Below are 15,573 nucleotides of genomic sequence, written 5' to 3' on the forward strand. Positions count from 1 at the left end.
GTTGACAATAAGAAACATTTATCACCTGAGAGGACCGGTTGTTTTACCCCGGCTCATTTCATTCACCCGCCACCAGCAAACTGACTCATGAACGACTCATGAACTTTGTTTTTTTATTTTATAATTTAATGAATAAAAAATAAATAAACCACGGCTCTTACTCATTCTTTGGTTCGTGGGTGTGTGCTCATGAATGACTAGTTCTTCGGCTCAGGGGGTGTGCGCTTTATGCTGGGTAGCTCGCTGAATGCGAGTCTGTTGTTGTCTTATATGGAAAGATTAGTATCCCAAAAGAATCATTGTTTTTATTAATTATTTTATTGTTTTTATATTGTGTTTAATTATAGTTTATGTAATCATCTATTCTGAAAATTAAAAATGATAAATCGTGTTTTCTGTTCAGTTTATAGAATAGTGAAGTTGGTTTTAGTATTTTTTCCTTTATCCAATTCTGGTTTTTAGGGGAGGTCCGCATCAACATGCGTCTCCACATGCATCTCGAGTGACCACTTATGATCGGATTTCACTTCCCCGCTCTATATTTGCAAATGAACACGTATATCATTTCCGTTAGCAAAGACCAAATACATTGTTGCTTTTTACCCCAATTTGCCTCACTGATTACTGTACAAAAACACAACTTAATTTTTTTTCACTGATTCTGGTGAAATTAATTGTGTTTTGTGGAGAAAATATTTTCTGTTTTCCCTCTGATGCCTCAACACTCAGTGATTTACGAAGGTTCCTGATCAACTTTATGATTCAGCTTTACCTGGCCATCAGTAAACGGCGCAAATCACAGAGAGTTGAGGCAGAGCAGCGGGAGGACATCAGACAGCGTGTGTACTCCATCCACGAGAATTTATTTTGCCTGCTGTTGTTTCACGCTTTAATGAGCAAGTGACTGCGTATGTCCGCTTACACAGAGGACGTTAGTTGAGTAGGTGGTCCTTCAATGTGGCCCAGGACGCATTCGCGTACACACTGCTTAAAGAATAAGGACGCACATTTGGACCACCTCCAATTGTAGTCTGAGCAATCGGATCTCAATGCGTCCTCAATGCGTCTTGGGTGCATTCATACCGGGTATTAGAGCTGTCCACTGGTGATCAGATCACCCAGGATGCATGTTAATACAATGTCTGAACAGGGGCCAACTTCTACATCCTCCTCCTCCCTCTGATTGCTGTAGGTGATAGCTTGCACATTTCTGTGCACTTTAGTTTGTTGGCAAGGCAGGAGCAGTCTGGAAGCTTGAAGGTCTGTACACACTTGCGGCCATTGGTGCTGGGGGTCTAACATCAGCGTACCTGTAAGAATAAGTGGAAGATAATTCTCATCCATTTCAGTGAGCAGCCAAAATGTCTGGAAATTACCTGTATATATTTATTATCAGAGCAAGATGGTGAACATTTATTTATTGTATTTATTATAAGCATACCTTTGTCGTCAGTTGTCCATCCATGTCCTTTTGGCTCTGGTATGTCTGGCTGTCCTTCCAGGCAGTGCCTCCAGACTGCTGCCTGGTAATTGGCACGCTGTATATGCAACTGTAAGCAGTCCCTGCAAGGGGGAAGTAGGCTAGACTCCACTTCACCCCTTTTAGAGCAGAACAGCAGGTAACGCAAATCATTGACATCAGATGATGGTGCATACATCCTGCAGACAAATGATTCCACATTGTTGTATAATTCCTCTGATACATCCCAGGATGTTCCCAAGGATTTGAAGGACTCTTGGAACACCTACAAGGGCATCACATAGGTCATCTCCAAGAAGCAAGGTTGCTGATGTTGATGTACCTTGTCCAACTCTGTGTGCCAAATTTCTGATACAGAGGGCAGTTTATCTTCTTACAGCATCCGAGACAAAGGATCATGACATCTGTATCCTCACTCACAATAACTGTAGTTTGATAGCCATTCTGGCGGGCATGATTTGCATGTATCAGGATACAGGTATATGCCTCCTCATGGGAAGATTTCAGCCCTTTAACAACATTCCAGTCTTTTTTGCTCTAATGTTCTTGAATACATTGTTTTTGTATATATTTTTTATTTTTGTTTTTCACTTAAATATTGTAAATGTGTAATTTTTTTATTTTTTGTTTCTTATTTTTTATATCGTGTCTTTGTACATACTCTTATTTCTAAATTTATGCTACTTTCTACTCTTGAATGGGAGCACCGGTACTGTATAATTTCCCCCTGGTGATCAATAAAGTATTTCTGATTCTGATTCTGAACAATGTTGTTGAGCAGCAGAGACGTCATGATGCCTATCGACTGTTGTAGTATCTCATTTACAGTTGATAGCTGTGTAGCAGGAGCATTGATTGTAGGCAATCAGCCTATACTATCTTCTTGTACACTTGTATCGCTGGGGGTGAGGATGTTCAATCCAGCTACAAACATCTTTGTTGGAAAGACGAGCAATGCAGCATGCAGCAGCATTATCAGTATCAACCATCTGTACAACTGGAGGATTGGCACGCTCTCCTGCATTGTAGATGGGAAGTATCATCTGTAATGCTCCAATGCTTCTGTTCTTGGTCTTTAGGGTGCAAGGCAAAGCTCTGGTCTCAGCAATCCTGCATCTGATCAGTAATAGGCTGTGCATGCACAGCAATTCCAATCAATCTGTGTAATGTCCCTTCACTGCTGATTGTTTCCTCAAGTCTGTCTATATTGTCCCACGCCAATGTTGTGAACAGACCAGGCTTGATGTTTTGTGGTAGTTGGATGTCATCTCCACTTGCTGCTTGCTTCTGAAGCCAAGGGGCTGTGTCAATTTCTTCTACTTGAGAATATGAAACACTATGGCCAAGTCTGTTCAGTATCTGTATCATATCTTCCATGTTTCCAGTGACTTGACAGCAAAGGGTTTGGCTGAATGAAGCTGTGAGCCTTTGCACCCTCTGGGATTACCTACTATGGATGTACCTGTTAGGAGTGTCTGGAGAAATTCCACTAGAGATGTAGGAGCACTGTTCATCTTCTCAAGATCTGATGCATGTGGTGGCCATGCTTGAGTAATATCTTGATTTCGATTATCATCAGTGATCTTCAATGCCACAGTGATATCAGTGTATGATTTCTTTGTCACTGCTCAATTTGTGCTCCTTCAATTCATCTTTGAGTTCCTGGAAAACCTGTACCAAGATGGTTTTGGTGAGTTTTAGTTTGTTTTTGTCACATTTGAATGAAGTGTGTTTTATGAGTTGAGGGGCAATACGCTAGTCTTAGTCCGGTGGAAGAGAGAAACTTTTTCAGAAGGTACACAGTTATATTTCTCTGTTTAATAAGGAAAGTAGGAGTGAGACTGCTTCATTTGATATTTTGTGGGGTTATTTATTAGACTAAAAAAAGTTAAGAGAGCTTGTGGAGCGTAGAAACTCGCCACTTACACACATCTCCCATCTGAAACTACGGGGGTTGCTGTCTTGCTGCACACACCTGAGGGAATATATCGGCAATCGCCTGTTGCTGGGCTGACTGTGGAAGGCTGGCAAAACTTACATATTGCCCAACCCTAGTGTACCACTAACGATTGCTTTCTACCAGCAAAGAGCGATGAAAGGCAGGGGTGGACAACTCGCTAACTGTAACCTAAGCTAAGGTAACGTTAAGTTTAGCCAGTTAGCTGTAACTTAGCTATACGGCATGGATCTGGCGTTGGTTGCTTTGTAACATTAGCCAATGAAGTAACTTGCAAACAGTAATCTAGTTGGTATCAGGGAGCCAACTTCACTTTACATCACTTCACTTTTTTGGCTCGCTCGTGCCTCTAGGATGCTGACTGACGTTCACTTAACAGCCATTGGTGATTAAAAACACTTTCACGACTTTCACTTTCTCGACTTTCTTAAAACTATACTAAACTACCATATTTCAGTAGCAAAATAACCAAGTTCAGGTTAGCCATGTAATCAAACCCAACGTTTGTACTGGACTTTGAAAGTGATATTCAAGTCTGAAAACCAAGCAGTGTTCACATCCTGTCTAAATTTGTTCACCTTGGTCGATTTGACGTACTGCGGTAAGCGTATTGCTTCACTTCCGGCTTCTGTGTCATTGGTAGCGTGTGTGTTTGGCCGCTCTAAGCTCAAACAAGTTATATTTGTTTGGTATATATTTCATTACAGCGGCTAACTAGCCGCTAACCACTTAAACGTACATTAGTTTTGCTTAACACTGATAGTTCTCTCCTTCTTTTAGCGACTTTTTCGCTAATCTCACAGTTGTTTACACACTATTCTGTCTGTTACATTAGCTTAGCAGCTAGCGATGGCTTCTCTCTCTCCTTCTCGCTCTCCTTCTCACTCTCCTGCTCTGTCCTGCTCGGTGTGTCAGATGTTTAGCTATCCCCCCGCCTCCTTTAGCGATAATGGTAAATGTAATAAATGTAGTTTATTTAGCGTGCTGGAGGCGAGGCGAGGCTCAGCGAGTTAGAGGCCCGGTTCCGCACCATGGAGACGGCTGTAGTCAGCCAACCCCCAGTAGCCGGTGCGGACCAACTCAGTGTAGCTCCTGCTAGCCGTCCCCCGGCAGCTCCCGAGCAGCCGGGAAACCAGGGAGGCTGGGTGACTGTCCGAAGGAAGCATAGCCCTCAGCTGAAGCCCACGGTTCACCACCAACCACTTCATGTTTCTAACAGATTCTCCCCACTCAGCGACACACCCGCTGAGAAGCAGATTCTGGTAATTGGCAGCTCCATAGTCAGAAACGTGAGGTTAGCGACACCAGCGACCATAGTGAAATGCATTCCTGGGGCCAGAGCGGGCGACATTGAATCAAATTTAAAACTGCTGGCTAAGGATAAGCGTAAATACAGTAAGATTGTTATTCACGCCGGCGGTAATGACTCCCGGTTACGCCAATCGGAGGTCACTAAAATTAACGTGGAGTCGGTGTGTACGTTTGCAAAAACTATGTCGGACTCCGTAGTTTTCTCTGGGCCCCTTCCCAATTTGACCAGTGATGATATGTTTAGCCGCATGTCATCATTCAACCGCTGGCTGTCGAGGTGGTGTCCAGCAAACGATGTGGGCTTCGTAGATAATTGGTGGACTTTCTTGAGGAGACCTGGTCTGATGAGGAGAGACGGCATTCATCCCACTTTGGATGGGGCGGCTCTCATATCTAGAAATCTGACCGACTTTATTAGTGAACCAAAACCGTGACAACCCAGAGTCCAGACCAGGAGGCAGAGTCGCAGTCCTACACGCTTCTCTGCGCTTCCATTAGAGCAGTTACCCACCCAAAACCCCATAATGACTGTGTCTGCCCCCCGACCACTTAAATTAATTCAACCAAAGTTAAACAGGAGAGGAGTCATTAATAAAAACTTAATAAAAATTAAGACCACTACTGCTATAGGCCAAAACAATAGGAAAATTAAGTGTGGACTGTTAAACATCAGATCTCTGTCATCTAAAGCTGTATTAGTAAACGAGCTAATATCAGAGAATCATATTGATCTACTGTGTCTGACAGAAACCTGGCTGTGTCATGAAGAGTATGTCAGCCTGAATGAATCCACTCCGCCCAGTCACACTAATACTCACATCCCTCGAGGCACCGGCCGAGGAGGTGGAGTTGCAGCCATTTTTGACTCAAGCCTGTTGATGAACTCTAGACCTAAACTGGATTATAACTCATTTGAAAGCCTCGTTATGAGTCTCTCACTCCCAACCTGGAAAACACTGAAGCCAGTCTTATTCGTTATAGTCTATCGCGCTCCAGGTCCATACTCTGAATTCTTATCTGATTTCTCAGAGTTTTTATCAGGTTTAGTCCTTAAAACAGACAAAGTCATTATCGTAGGGGATTTTAATATTCATGTGGATGTTGATAAGGATAGCCTTGGTACTGCATTTATCTCTTTGTTGGATTCGATCGGCTTCTGTCAGAGGGTACAGAAACCCACTCACTATTTTAATCACACCCTCGACCTGGTTCTGACATATGGACTTGAAATTGAACATCTAACTGTCTTTCCACAGAATCCTTTATTATCGGACCATTATTTAATAACTTTTGAATTCCTATTACTGGACTACACGCCATTAGGCAAAAAAGTCTACACCAGATATCTATCTGATAGTGCTGTAGCTAAATTTAAGGAAGTGATTCCATCGGCATTAAATTCAATGCCATGTCTCAATACAACTGAGGACTCCTATGCTAACCTTCGTCCCTCTCAAATGGACAATCTTGTTGACAGTGCTGCAGGCTCAATGCGATTGACACTTGACTCTATTGCCCCTCTTAAAAAGAAGATAATAAAACAAAGAAAGTCAGCTCCATGGTATAACACCCAAACCCGCAAATTAAAGCAAACAGTGCAGAAACTTGAAAGGAAATGGCGCTCCACCAAACTAGAGGAATCACGTTTAATTTGGCAAGATAGTCTTAGAACTTATAGGAAGGCCCTCTGTAAAGCCAGAGCAGCCTAATACTCAACATTAATAGAAGAGAACAAGAACAACCCCAGGTTTCTCTTCAGCACTGTAGCCAGGCTGACAGAGAGTCACAGCTCTATTGAGCCATGTATTCCTATAACCCTCAGCAGTAATGACTTCATGAGCTTCTTTAATGATAAAATTCTAACTATTAGAGACAGAATTGATCACCTCCTGTCTTCAGGTGGTACCTTACCTTCAAACACAGGAATCTCAGAAATAGCTGTAAAACCTGATGTATATTTAGATTGCTTTTCTCCCATTGACCTTCACCAAATTACTAAAACTATCTCTTCATCTAAGCCATCAACTTGTCTCTTAGACCCCATCCCAACCTGGCTGCTCAAAGAGGTTTTACCTTTAGTCAGCACTTCTTTACTAGACATGATCAATCTGTCCTTATTAACAGGCTACGTACCACAGTCCTTTAAAGTAGCTGTAATTAAACCTCTTCTTAAAAAGACCACTCTTGATCCAGAGGTTTTAGCCAACTACAGACCTATATCTAACCTCCCCTTTCTCTCCAAGATTCTTGAGAAAGCAGTCGCCAACCAGCTGTGTGACTTTCTACACGACAATAGGTTGCTTGAGGACTTTCAGTCAGGTTTCAGAGCTCATCATAGCACAGAGACGGCACTGGTGAAAGTTACAAATGACCTTCTCACTGCATCAGACAAAGGACTTGTCTCTATACTTGTTTTGTTAGATCTTAGTGCTGCATTTGACACCATTGACCATCATATCCTATTACAGAGACTAGAACATTTAATTGGCATCAAAGGAACCGCACTAAGCTGGTTTAAGTCGTATTTATCAGATCGATCTCAGTTTGTACATGTTAACGATGAATCCTCCAAAGTCAGTCATGGAGTTCCACAAGGTTCTGTGCTTGGACCAATACTATTCACCATATATATGCTTCCTTTAGGGGATATTATTAGAAAACACTCCATACATTTTCATTGCTATGCGGATGATACCCAGCTATATTTATCGATCAAGCCAGAAGAACCTCATCAGTTAGCCAAGCTTCAAGCATGCCTTAAGGACATAAAGACCTGGATGACCTGTAATTATCTGATGTTGAACTCAGACAAGACAGAAGTTATTGTTCTTGGCACTGAACACCTCAGAAATACAGTATCTAAGGATATTGTTACCCTAGATGGCATTGCCCTGGCCTCCAGCGCCACCGTGAGGAATCTCGGAGTTGTCTTTGAACATGTCCTTTAACTCCCACGTAAAACAAACTTCACAGACTGCCTTCTTTCACCTCCGTAACATTGCAAAAATCAGGAAGATCCTGTCTCAAACAGATGCAGAAAAATTAGTCCATGCATTTGTCACGTCTAGGCTGGATTATTGCAATTCCTTATTATCAGGCTGTCCCAATAAGTCCCTGAGGACTCTCCAGCTGATCCAGAATGCTGCAGCACGTGTACTGACAGGAACCAGGAAAAGAGATCATATTTCTCCTGTATTAGCTTCTCTGCACTGGCTCCCTGTAAAATCTAGAATAGAGTTTAAAATCCTTCTCCTCACCTACAAAGCTCTTACTGGTCAGGCACCATCATATCTTAAAGAGCTCATAGTACCCTATTACCCTACTAGAGCACTCCGCTCCCAGAATGCAGGGCTGCTTGTGGTTCCTAGAGTCTCCAAAAACAGAACAGGAGCCAGAGCCTTCAGCTATCAAGCTCCTCTCCTGTGGAATCGGCTCCCAGTCTGGGTCCGGGAGGCAGACACACTCTCTACTTTTAAGAGTAGGCTTAAAACTTTGCTTTTTGATAACGCTTATAGTTAAGGGCTGGCTCAGGCCTGCCTGGACCAGCCCCCTAGTTATGCTGCTATAGGCCTACACTGCTGGGGGACTTCCCATGATGCACTGAGCTTTCCTCCTCTCCCTCCTCATCTTTGCACATTCATCACAGTCCAATGCATGTTACTAACTGTATTTCTTCCCCGGAGTTTCTTTGTGCTTTGTCGACTCGTAGGTCGCTGTGGATCGTGGTCCTGGTACGCCTGGGTGCTGCTGCCGCCATGGGCCTGCCTGACTCTCATCTCTACAGTTATTATGTTTAGTCGTAGTTCTGTTACTATTAAAGCTCCTATTATTAATCTAAGCTAATATTATAGCTACTTCTACTGTTAGTGCTGCCATACATCTTTGCCTACCTGTCTGTCTGTCTGTCTGTCTGTCTATCTGTGTCTCTACGTCTATCTCTCTGTCTCTGTCTCTCCCTCCCTCTCTCTCTCTCTCTCTCTCTCTCTCTCTCTCTCCCTCCCTCTCTCTCTCTCTCTTTCTCTCTCTCTCAAACCCAACCGGTCAAAGCAGATGACCGCCCACCTAGAGTCTGGTTCTGCTCGAGGTTTCTGCCTCTTAAAAGGAAGTTTTTCCTTGCCACTGTCGCCAAAGTGCTTGCTCATGGTGGGAACTGTTGGGTCTCTGTAATAACATTATAAAGAGTCGGTTTAGACCTGCTCTATTTTGTAAAGTGTCATGAGATGACTTTTGTTGTGATTTGGCGCTATATAAATAAAATTGAATAAAATTGAATTGAATTTATGAAGTACAAATTATCTATAAAATTTCCCCATTCTCTGTAAGGTATAACTCAAACTTTGAACTCTTAAGTTTTTACTTTCAAAGGCTGCAGGCCTTTGCAGCGGCTCCAAGTAGCTAGCTGGCCTGCTAGCAACGTCAGTTAACATCACCAACATCAAGTAAGCCTATTATTTTAACAAAAATTTAAGGAGTTAAGGCCCCTTGGTTTTGTATCGATAGCTTTTCGAGTTAGTTGAAATCCAATACTTACATTTAAAAGTGTAATCATCCTCGGCCGCTGTTAACGATACATTTGGGGACGCCATTTTCTTTTTGGAAAATGCAATCATCATCGGTGCGCAATGAATCTTGGTATAGGTTTGGACACAAAGGATCCAGCCGTTGGATCCTCCAAATTCGTAAAAAGAAGGACCCTTCAAAATGGGACAGCCTTTTCACATTGCTGTGACGCATTCAGCCTTCAAATGCAGCCTTCAAAGAATGCAGTCAATTGAGACACAGCTAATGTCATCAATAGTTAAATATGGGATATTGACAATATATTGTCTAATAATAAATTATCAAGATATGATATGATCAGATAATCCTTTATTAATCCCTCAGTGGGGAAATTTGCATTGTTACAGCAGCATACAGGATAGTGCAATAAGAGACAAAAGTAGAAAATCAAGATATAATAAATAAAAACAATGAAGATTGTTAAAAAAGCTACTAAAAGTAAAAAGCAACAACTATAATTTACAAATGTACAAATTCACAGAACGAAAGAAATAAAGGTAAAGGGATTATACTGTATTGCACATAGAGAGATGTAGATATTGCACCATTCGTTATACACCGAAATGGACAATCCACATATTTCTATGTGGATTGTCAATTGTGTGTGTGGCAGTGCTGATTGTGCTGCGGTATCTCTCCTTCACACAATGCGGGTGAAGCAGCCTGTCACTGAAGGAGCTGCCCAGTGCTGCCAGAGTGTCCTGCATGGGGTAGGACATGTTCTCCCTCAGGGATGATAGTTTAGCCATCATGCGTCTAGGGGGCATTCTAGAACAGAGCTGGCCATTGGCTCATGAAGGTGTGAATATTGAACTTAGTATTGACCTCTACATCTCATTCAGGTTTCATTCAGCCTGTATTTGTTTTCTATTTAGGTGAATCTGCACCATGGAGAGTCATATAAGTGATGGGTAAAATAAAACAAATAATATCACGACACGTTGTTCTTACCTGTTCACAGTGCATTGTCTGTTCATATCCTAGTAATGTCTTCTTCTTAAGTTAAATGGTTACATCTCACATTCGATGACACTAAACTTTCCTCCTTCAGTCCCCACATGCTATAAGTTCACAGTGTGGTGTTGAGAGTAATGGTTTACTAACTGATATCCTGCATGTCCCTGCAGACCACCTGCTTGATGAAAGAGGGTTATTCCTCTTGAGAGAGCACACTGATGCTACTTCCTGTCTGAGGCACGCGACGGAAAACATGCGAGAGTGGGAGATTCCAGAATGTCTACGTGTGGACACTCAGACGTCATGTTAGCAGACGCATACAACCAGTCACACACTTGTGTCACCTCAGATTCTTCACTGTCACTCTCAGCAGCTTACTCATGTTCATTTTCTTACACACTCATCCCTTTGTGAGCACATCTGTGGCTAAGCTTAGGTTTTAGAATGAGGACTGAGACACGTACACAGCAACTTACTCCCCTTTCACAAATATATTTTCTATGTTTGTGCAGCCTTGCTCATGTTAACCAGGTGCCAGAACAAGAACATTCCCTCCCACTTTTTCTTATTTTGTCTTTCAGCTTCATAAATATATCAGTGTGACTTTGTGGCATAATCTTATATTAGCGCAGCCCAGCATGTTTATATTTTGGTCTTTTACAGAAATTTCACAGGTGAGGCTGTGGCTCACTCTCATGTTGCTTGTCCAGAGCTTACACAGAAGGCTCTGCTCTTTCCATCCTCTTTACTAACTTCTCTGGGGTAATTGGGTGGCATGGCACTGTCGGTTTGATCCTCGGCTCCCCCCGTAATGTCGAAGTGTCCTTGAGCGAGACACTGAACCCTAAGTTGCTCCCGATGGAGACCAGCACCTTGCATGGCAGCTCGGTCGCCAATAGTGTGTGAATGGGTGACTGAGACTAAGCTTTAAAATGCTTTGGGAACCGTGATGGTTGAAAAGCGCTATATAAGTGAGATCATTTTACCATTTATCTATTGTAAATGTCATCACTTTCTCCTCCAAACCCCTATAGCCCAGTCTAAAACAATCAAATCCTGCACTGATCCACATTGTCTCGGTCAGCTATCACCAAGACTACTGTTAAATTTAGTTAATTTTCCTTGGTCTGTGCTACAATGCTCAGACTCCCTCTGTGTTTGCCTAAGACTTAAATTAGAAAGTCGACACGGATCAGAACACATAACCAGAGAATGGTTCAAAACAAATACAGTGTTGCTTCTGAAATACAACTCTTGCTCTTAGCCACTGTTTTGGCTGTAGCATGTGAGGCCAGTGCTGAACTGACAACACTTAATGAAGATGTTATTTAGAGTTTACCCTTGCTGACAGAGACAAAATAAGATTATTATGACTAACAACAATATATTGTTACTTGCTGCAGGGCTGTATATATAACACTGAACGAAACAATGAAAAAAACAGAGAAATATGAATGGGTGCCTTATAGAGCAATTAATCGGTTTTTGTTACTGTAGCATCAGCGGTCTGTGAAACCGAGCCTGGATGAGTGCATCCAGTGCTAAATTCAGACTACACAATATCAGCCCAATAATGTCCCAACACATTTTATTAATTGTTTCATCCCTTGTAGTGCGTCATAGTGGAAGACAACCGCTGCTGGTTGCCAAGCAGCTGATGGACAAACCTCTGATGGTCTGATGGTGAAACATGAACAAGCTGCTGCAAATTAGCAAATCAGAGTGCAATTTCAGTCCTCTGCCCAAATGAATGCTATGCTTTATATGGTACTCTGCCTCTACTGTCATCAGTTTTAATTTTAGAGTGTACGTGCCTCAATACACTACAATACCCATTCACCTCAGCTGCCATTGCGTTGAAGAATAAGATAGACAGAGGAAACCAAACAAAACATCAACAAATATTCACACGCAAGTTTTGGCATTTCAAATGTAAGAAAAAAATCTGAAATCTGAAAGTGAACTGACGACACAGCTGTGGTGGGCCTGATCACAGATAACAATGAAAAGGCCTACCTGAAGGAAATAGAGGCTCTGACCTTTTCCTGAACGTCAGCAAGACTAAGGAGCTGATAGTGGACTTTGGGAGGAAGCGGGGAAGAAATTATGCCCCCCTTGATATCAACGGGTCCTCGGTGGAGATGGTGGATAGCTTCAAGTACCTTGGTGTCCACATCACAGATGGCCTGACCTGGGAGCTGCATACGGATTCAATGGTGAGAAAAGCAAGGCAGAGACTGTTTCACCTCAAACGCTTGAGGAAATTCCAGGTATCTCCTCAAATACTCAAATTTCTACTCCTGCACCATCAAGAGCATCCTGACGGAGAACATCACTGCTTGATCTAGAGGTTTTAGCCAACTATAGACCTATATCTAAGCCTCCCTTTCTCTCTAAGATCCTTGAGAAGTCGCCAACAAGCTGTGTGACTTTCTACATGAAAATAAGTTACTTGAGGACTTTCAGTCAGGTTTCAGAGCACTGGTGAAAGTTACAAATGACCTTCCGATTGCATCAGACAAAGGACTGTGTATTTGTTTTGTTAGATCTTAGTGCTGCATTCGACACCATTGACCATCATATCCTATTACAGAGACTAGAACATTTAATTGGCATTAAAGGAACCGCATTAAGCTGGTTTAAGTTGTATTTATCAGATCGATCTCAGTTTGTACACGTTAACGATGAATCCTCCATGCTCGCCAAAGTTAGTCATGGAGTTCCACAAGGTTCTGTGCTTGGACCAATACTATTCACTTTATATATGCTTCCTTAGTAGATATTATTAGAAAATACAGTTGCTTTGTGCTTTTTCGTCTCGCAGGTTCCTGTGGTTCGTGGTCCTGGTACACCTGGCTGCTGCCGCCATGGGCCTACTTGACTCTCATCGCTACAATTATTATTTTTAGTCATATTTCAGTTATTATTACAGCTGTAACTACTATTATTAGTCATATTTCAATTATTATAATTATAGTTGCTATGGCTACTACTGGTGCTGCTATACATCCCTGCCTGCCTCTCTCTCTCTCTCTCTCTCTGTCTCCCTCTCTCTCTCTCTCTCCCTTTCTCTACAACCCAGCCGGTTCTGCTCGAGGTTCCTGCCTCTTAAAAGGAAGTTTTTCCTTGCCACTGTTGCCATAGTGCTTGCTCATGGTAGGAACTGTTGGGTCTCTGTAATAATATTATAAAGAGTACAGTCTAGACCTGCTCTATTTGTAAAGTGTAATGAGATGACTTTTGTAGTGATTTGGCGCTATATAAATAAAATTGAATTGAACTGAACTAGCAGGATTACATTTCACTGTTCATCATTTCATGATGATTGGATGTTCTTCACTGAACTGCTACTTAGGAGTCATAAATAACTTATTTTCTTATGTTTTCGTGTCCACCTTCAATATTTCATCAAATAATCAGATATTTTCCTTAATTGTTCATCTTTTGTATTGATGATTCAACCAGCAGAGTTTTGTGTCCATCGAAGCCTTGAACTGCTCCAACTGTCAGTCACCTAACATTGCTTAAAAAAAATAACTGATCCCACTTCACAAGTTCAAGAGGGGTCCATAGGGCAATAATGTCATACAACATCAGGAGCCCCTGCTTTCTGAGTGATGGAATCCCCAGAGCCACTGACCCTCTACATGGACCAGCACTGAGCCTCTCAGATTTACACCAGCCACTGACTGTCCTGGCCCTCTGGCCCCCAAACCACTGGCCAGCAGCCTCTTTGTGATCCAAACCATGCTCCATGCTGCAAAACAACCCCAAAATTAATTTCCTACTTAGCATGATGTCCCTTCTCAACCTGGCTCAAAATTCACCTGGCAAACCTGATCCCAGTGTGGGTCCTAGGTAGTGAGTGATGTTTTTCGGGGGCTTAGGCCTTTGAAAGTTTCAGGTTTGATGGCTTAAGTGTTACTTTTAGCTAACTCCTAAGGTGACTACAATTCACAAAGTTCAAAGAGATTTAAATGGGGCACAGCAGTAACTCCAATCCTCTCCACTTTATTCTCCAAACATTTGCATACCAACCACTCTGTAAACCAAGACAAATCCTTTTGTGTCCCTTCTCCATTAAATAACTTCTCACTACCGCGCTTTCTCCCTCTTACCCTTTCAGTTAATGACCAACTCTCAGCTACACTGTTTAATACTTTGAAGAGTTAAAACACAATTGTGATGTTGCTGTGGAGAACTGGGTGTGAGGAGAAGGTATCCTGAGAAATCTTGAGCTGGACAATTAATCATAACAAAGCTGTAGGGTTGAACAGCAAGCAGCAGATACAAAAGTAATGATGCACAAGGGGATTTCACTCATATTTCTTTGAATTGAGGTCAAAATTTCCTTTCAACTCCACTTCTGATTCATTTCCTCTTACTAAGGCCAGTATAAATATGCCCTTGTTTATCAGGAAAGGATTAGATAAAATCTATGACTGTGCTCATGTTTGCATAAGACACACGCAATAGAGTACACCTGGCCTTATATAGGAAGAATTTCCATGGAATCACAAAGCTTCCATGTCTGTTGCACTTTCACTACATGCAGTCAGACACTGAAGATGATGATGAAAGTGATGATGAATATAGGGATCACATCTATGTGTGGGAGTACATATCCAGGGTTAAAAAGGGTGCAGAACCTATAGTATATTCCTGCATGTAGGAGGAGATTCTGTTTGCGGTAAGGCAGCATCTTTTAGGAATACACCAACTTTCAGGGAAATTGGCCAATAGCTTTAACAGAAAATGAAATGAACACCTTAAGTAAGAATTTCAATTAAATTTTTCAATTCAATTCAATTTCAATTCAGTTTTATTTATATAGCGCCAAATCACAAAAAAAGTCATCTCATGACACTTTACAAATAGAGCAGGTCTCGACCGACTCTTTATAATGTTATTACAGAGACCCAACAGTTCCCACCATGAGCAAGCACTTTGGCGACAGTGGCAAGGAAAAACTTCCTTTTAAGAGGCAGAAACCTGGAGCAGAACCAGACTCTAGGTGGGCGGTCATCTGCTTTGACCGGTTGGGTTTGAGAGAGAGAGAGACATAGAGAGGGAGGGAGAAAGAGAGAGGGGGAGAGACAGATAGATAGACAGACAGAAAGAGACAGACAGACTGACAGACAGACGTATGACAGATGTATGGCAGCACTAGCAGTAGAAATAGCAGCTATAATTATAATAATAATGGAAATATGATTAATAATAGTAGTTACATCTGTAATAATAGCTGAGATTAATAATAGCAATAACAGCTTTAATAGTAACAGAGCTACGACTAAACACAATAACT

The 15,573-nt window shown here is 42.0% G+C and overlaps 1 pseudogene; it reads left to right on the forward strand.

Moving 5' to 3' along the window:
- The first annotated feature begins 4,316 nt into the window (after positions 1–4,316).
- LOC139289645 (uncharacterized) lies at positions 4,317–5,182 on the forward strand (annotated as a pseudogene).
- Positions 5,183–15,573: the final 10,391 nt, after the last annotated feature.

Source organism: Enoplosus armatus, chromosome 9 (genome assembly GCF_043641665.1).
Source record: "Enoplosus armatus isolate fEnoArm2 chromosome 9, fEnoArm2.hap1, whole genome shotgun sequence".
In the NCBI taxonomy this organism is placed as follows: domain Eukaryota; kingdom Metazoa; phylum Chordata; class Actinopteri; order Centrarchiformes; family Enoplosidae; genus Enoplosus; species Enoplosus armatus.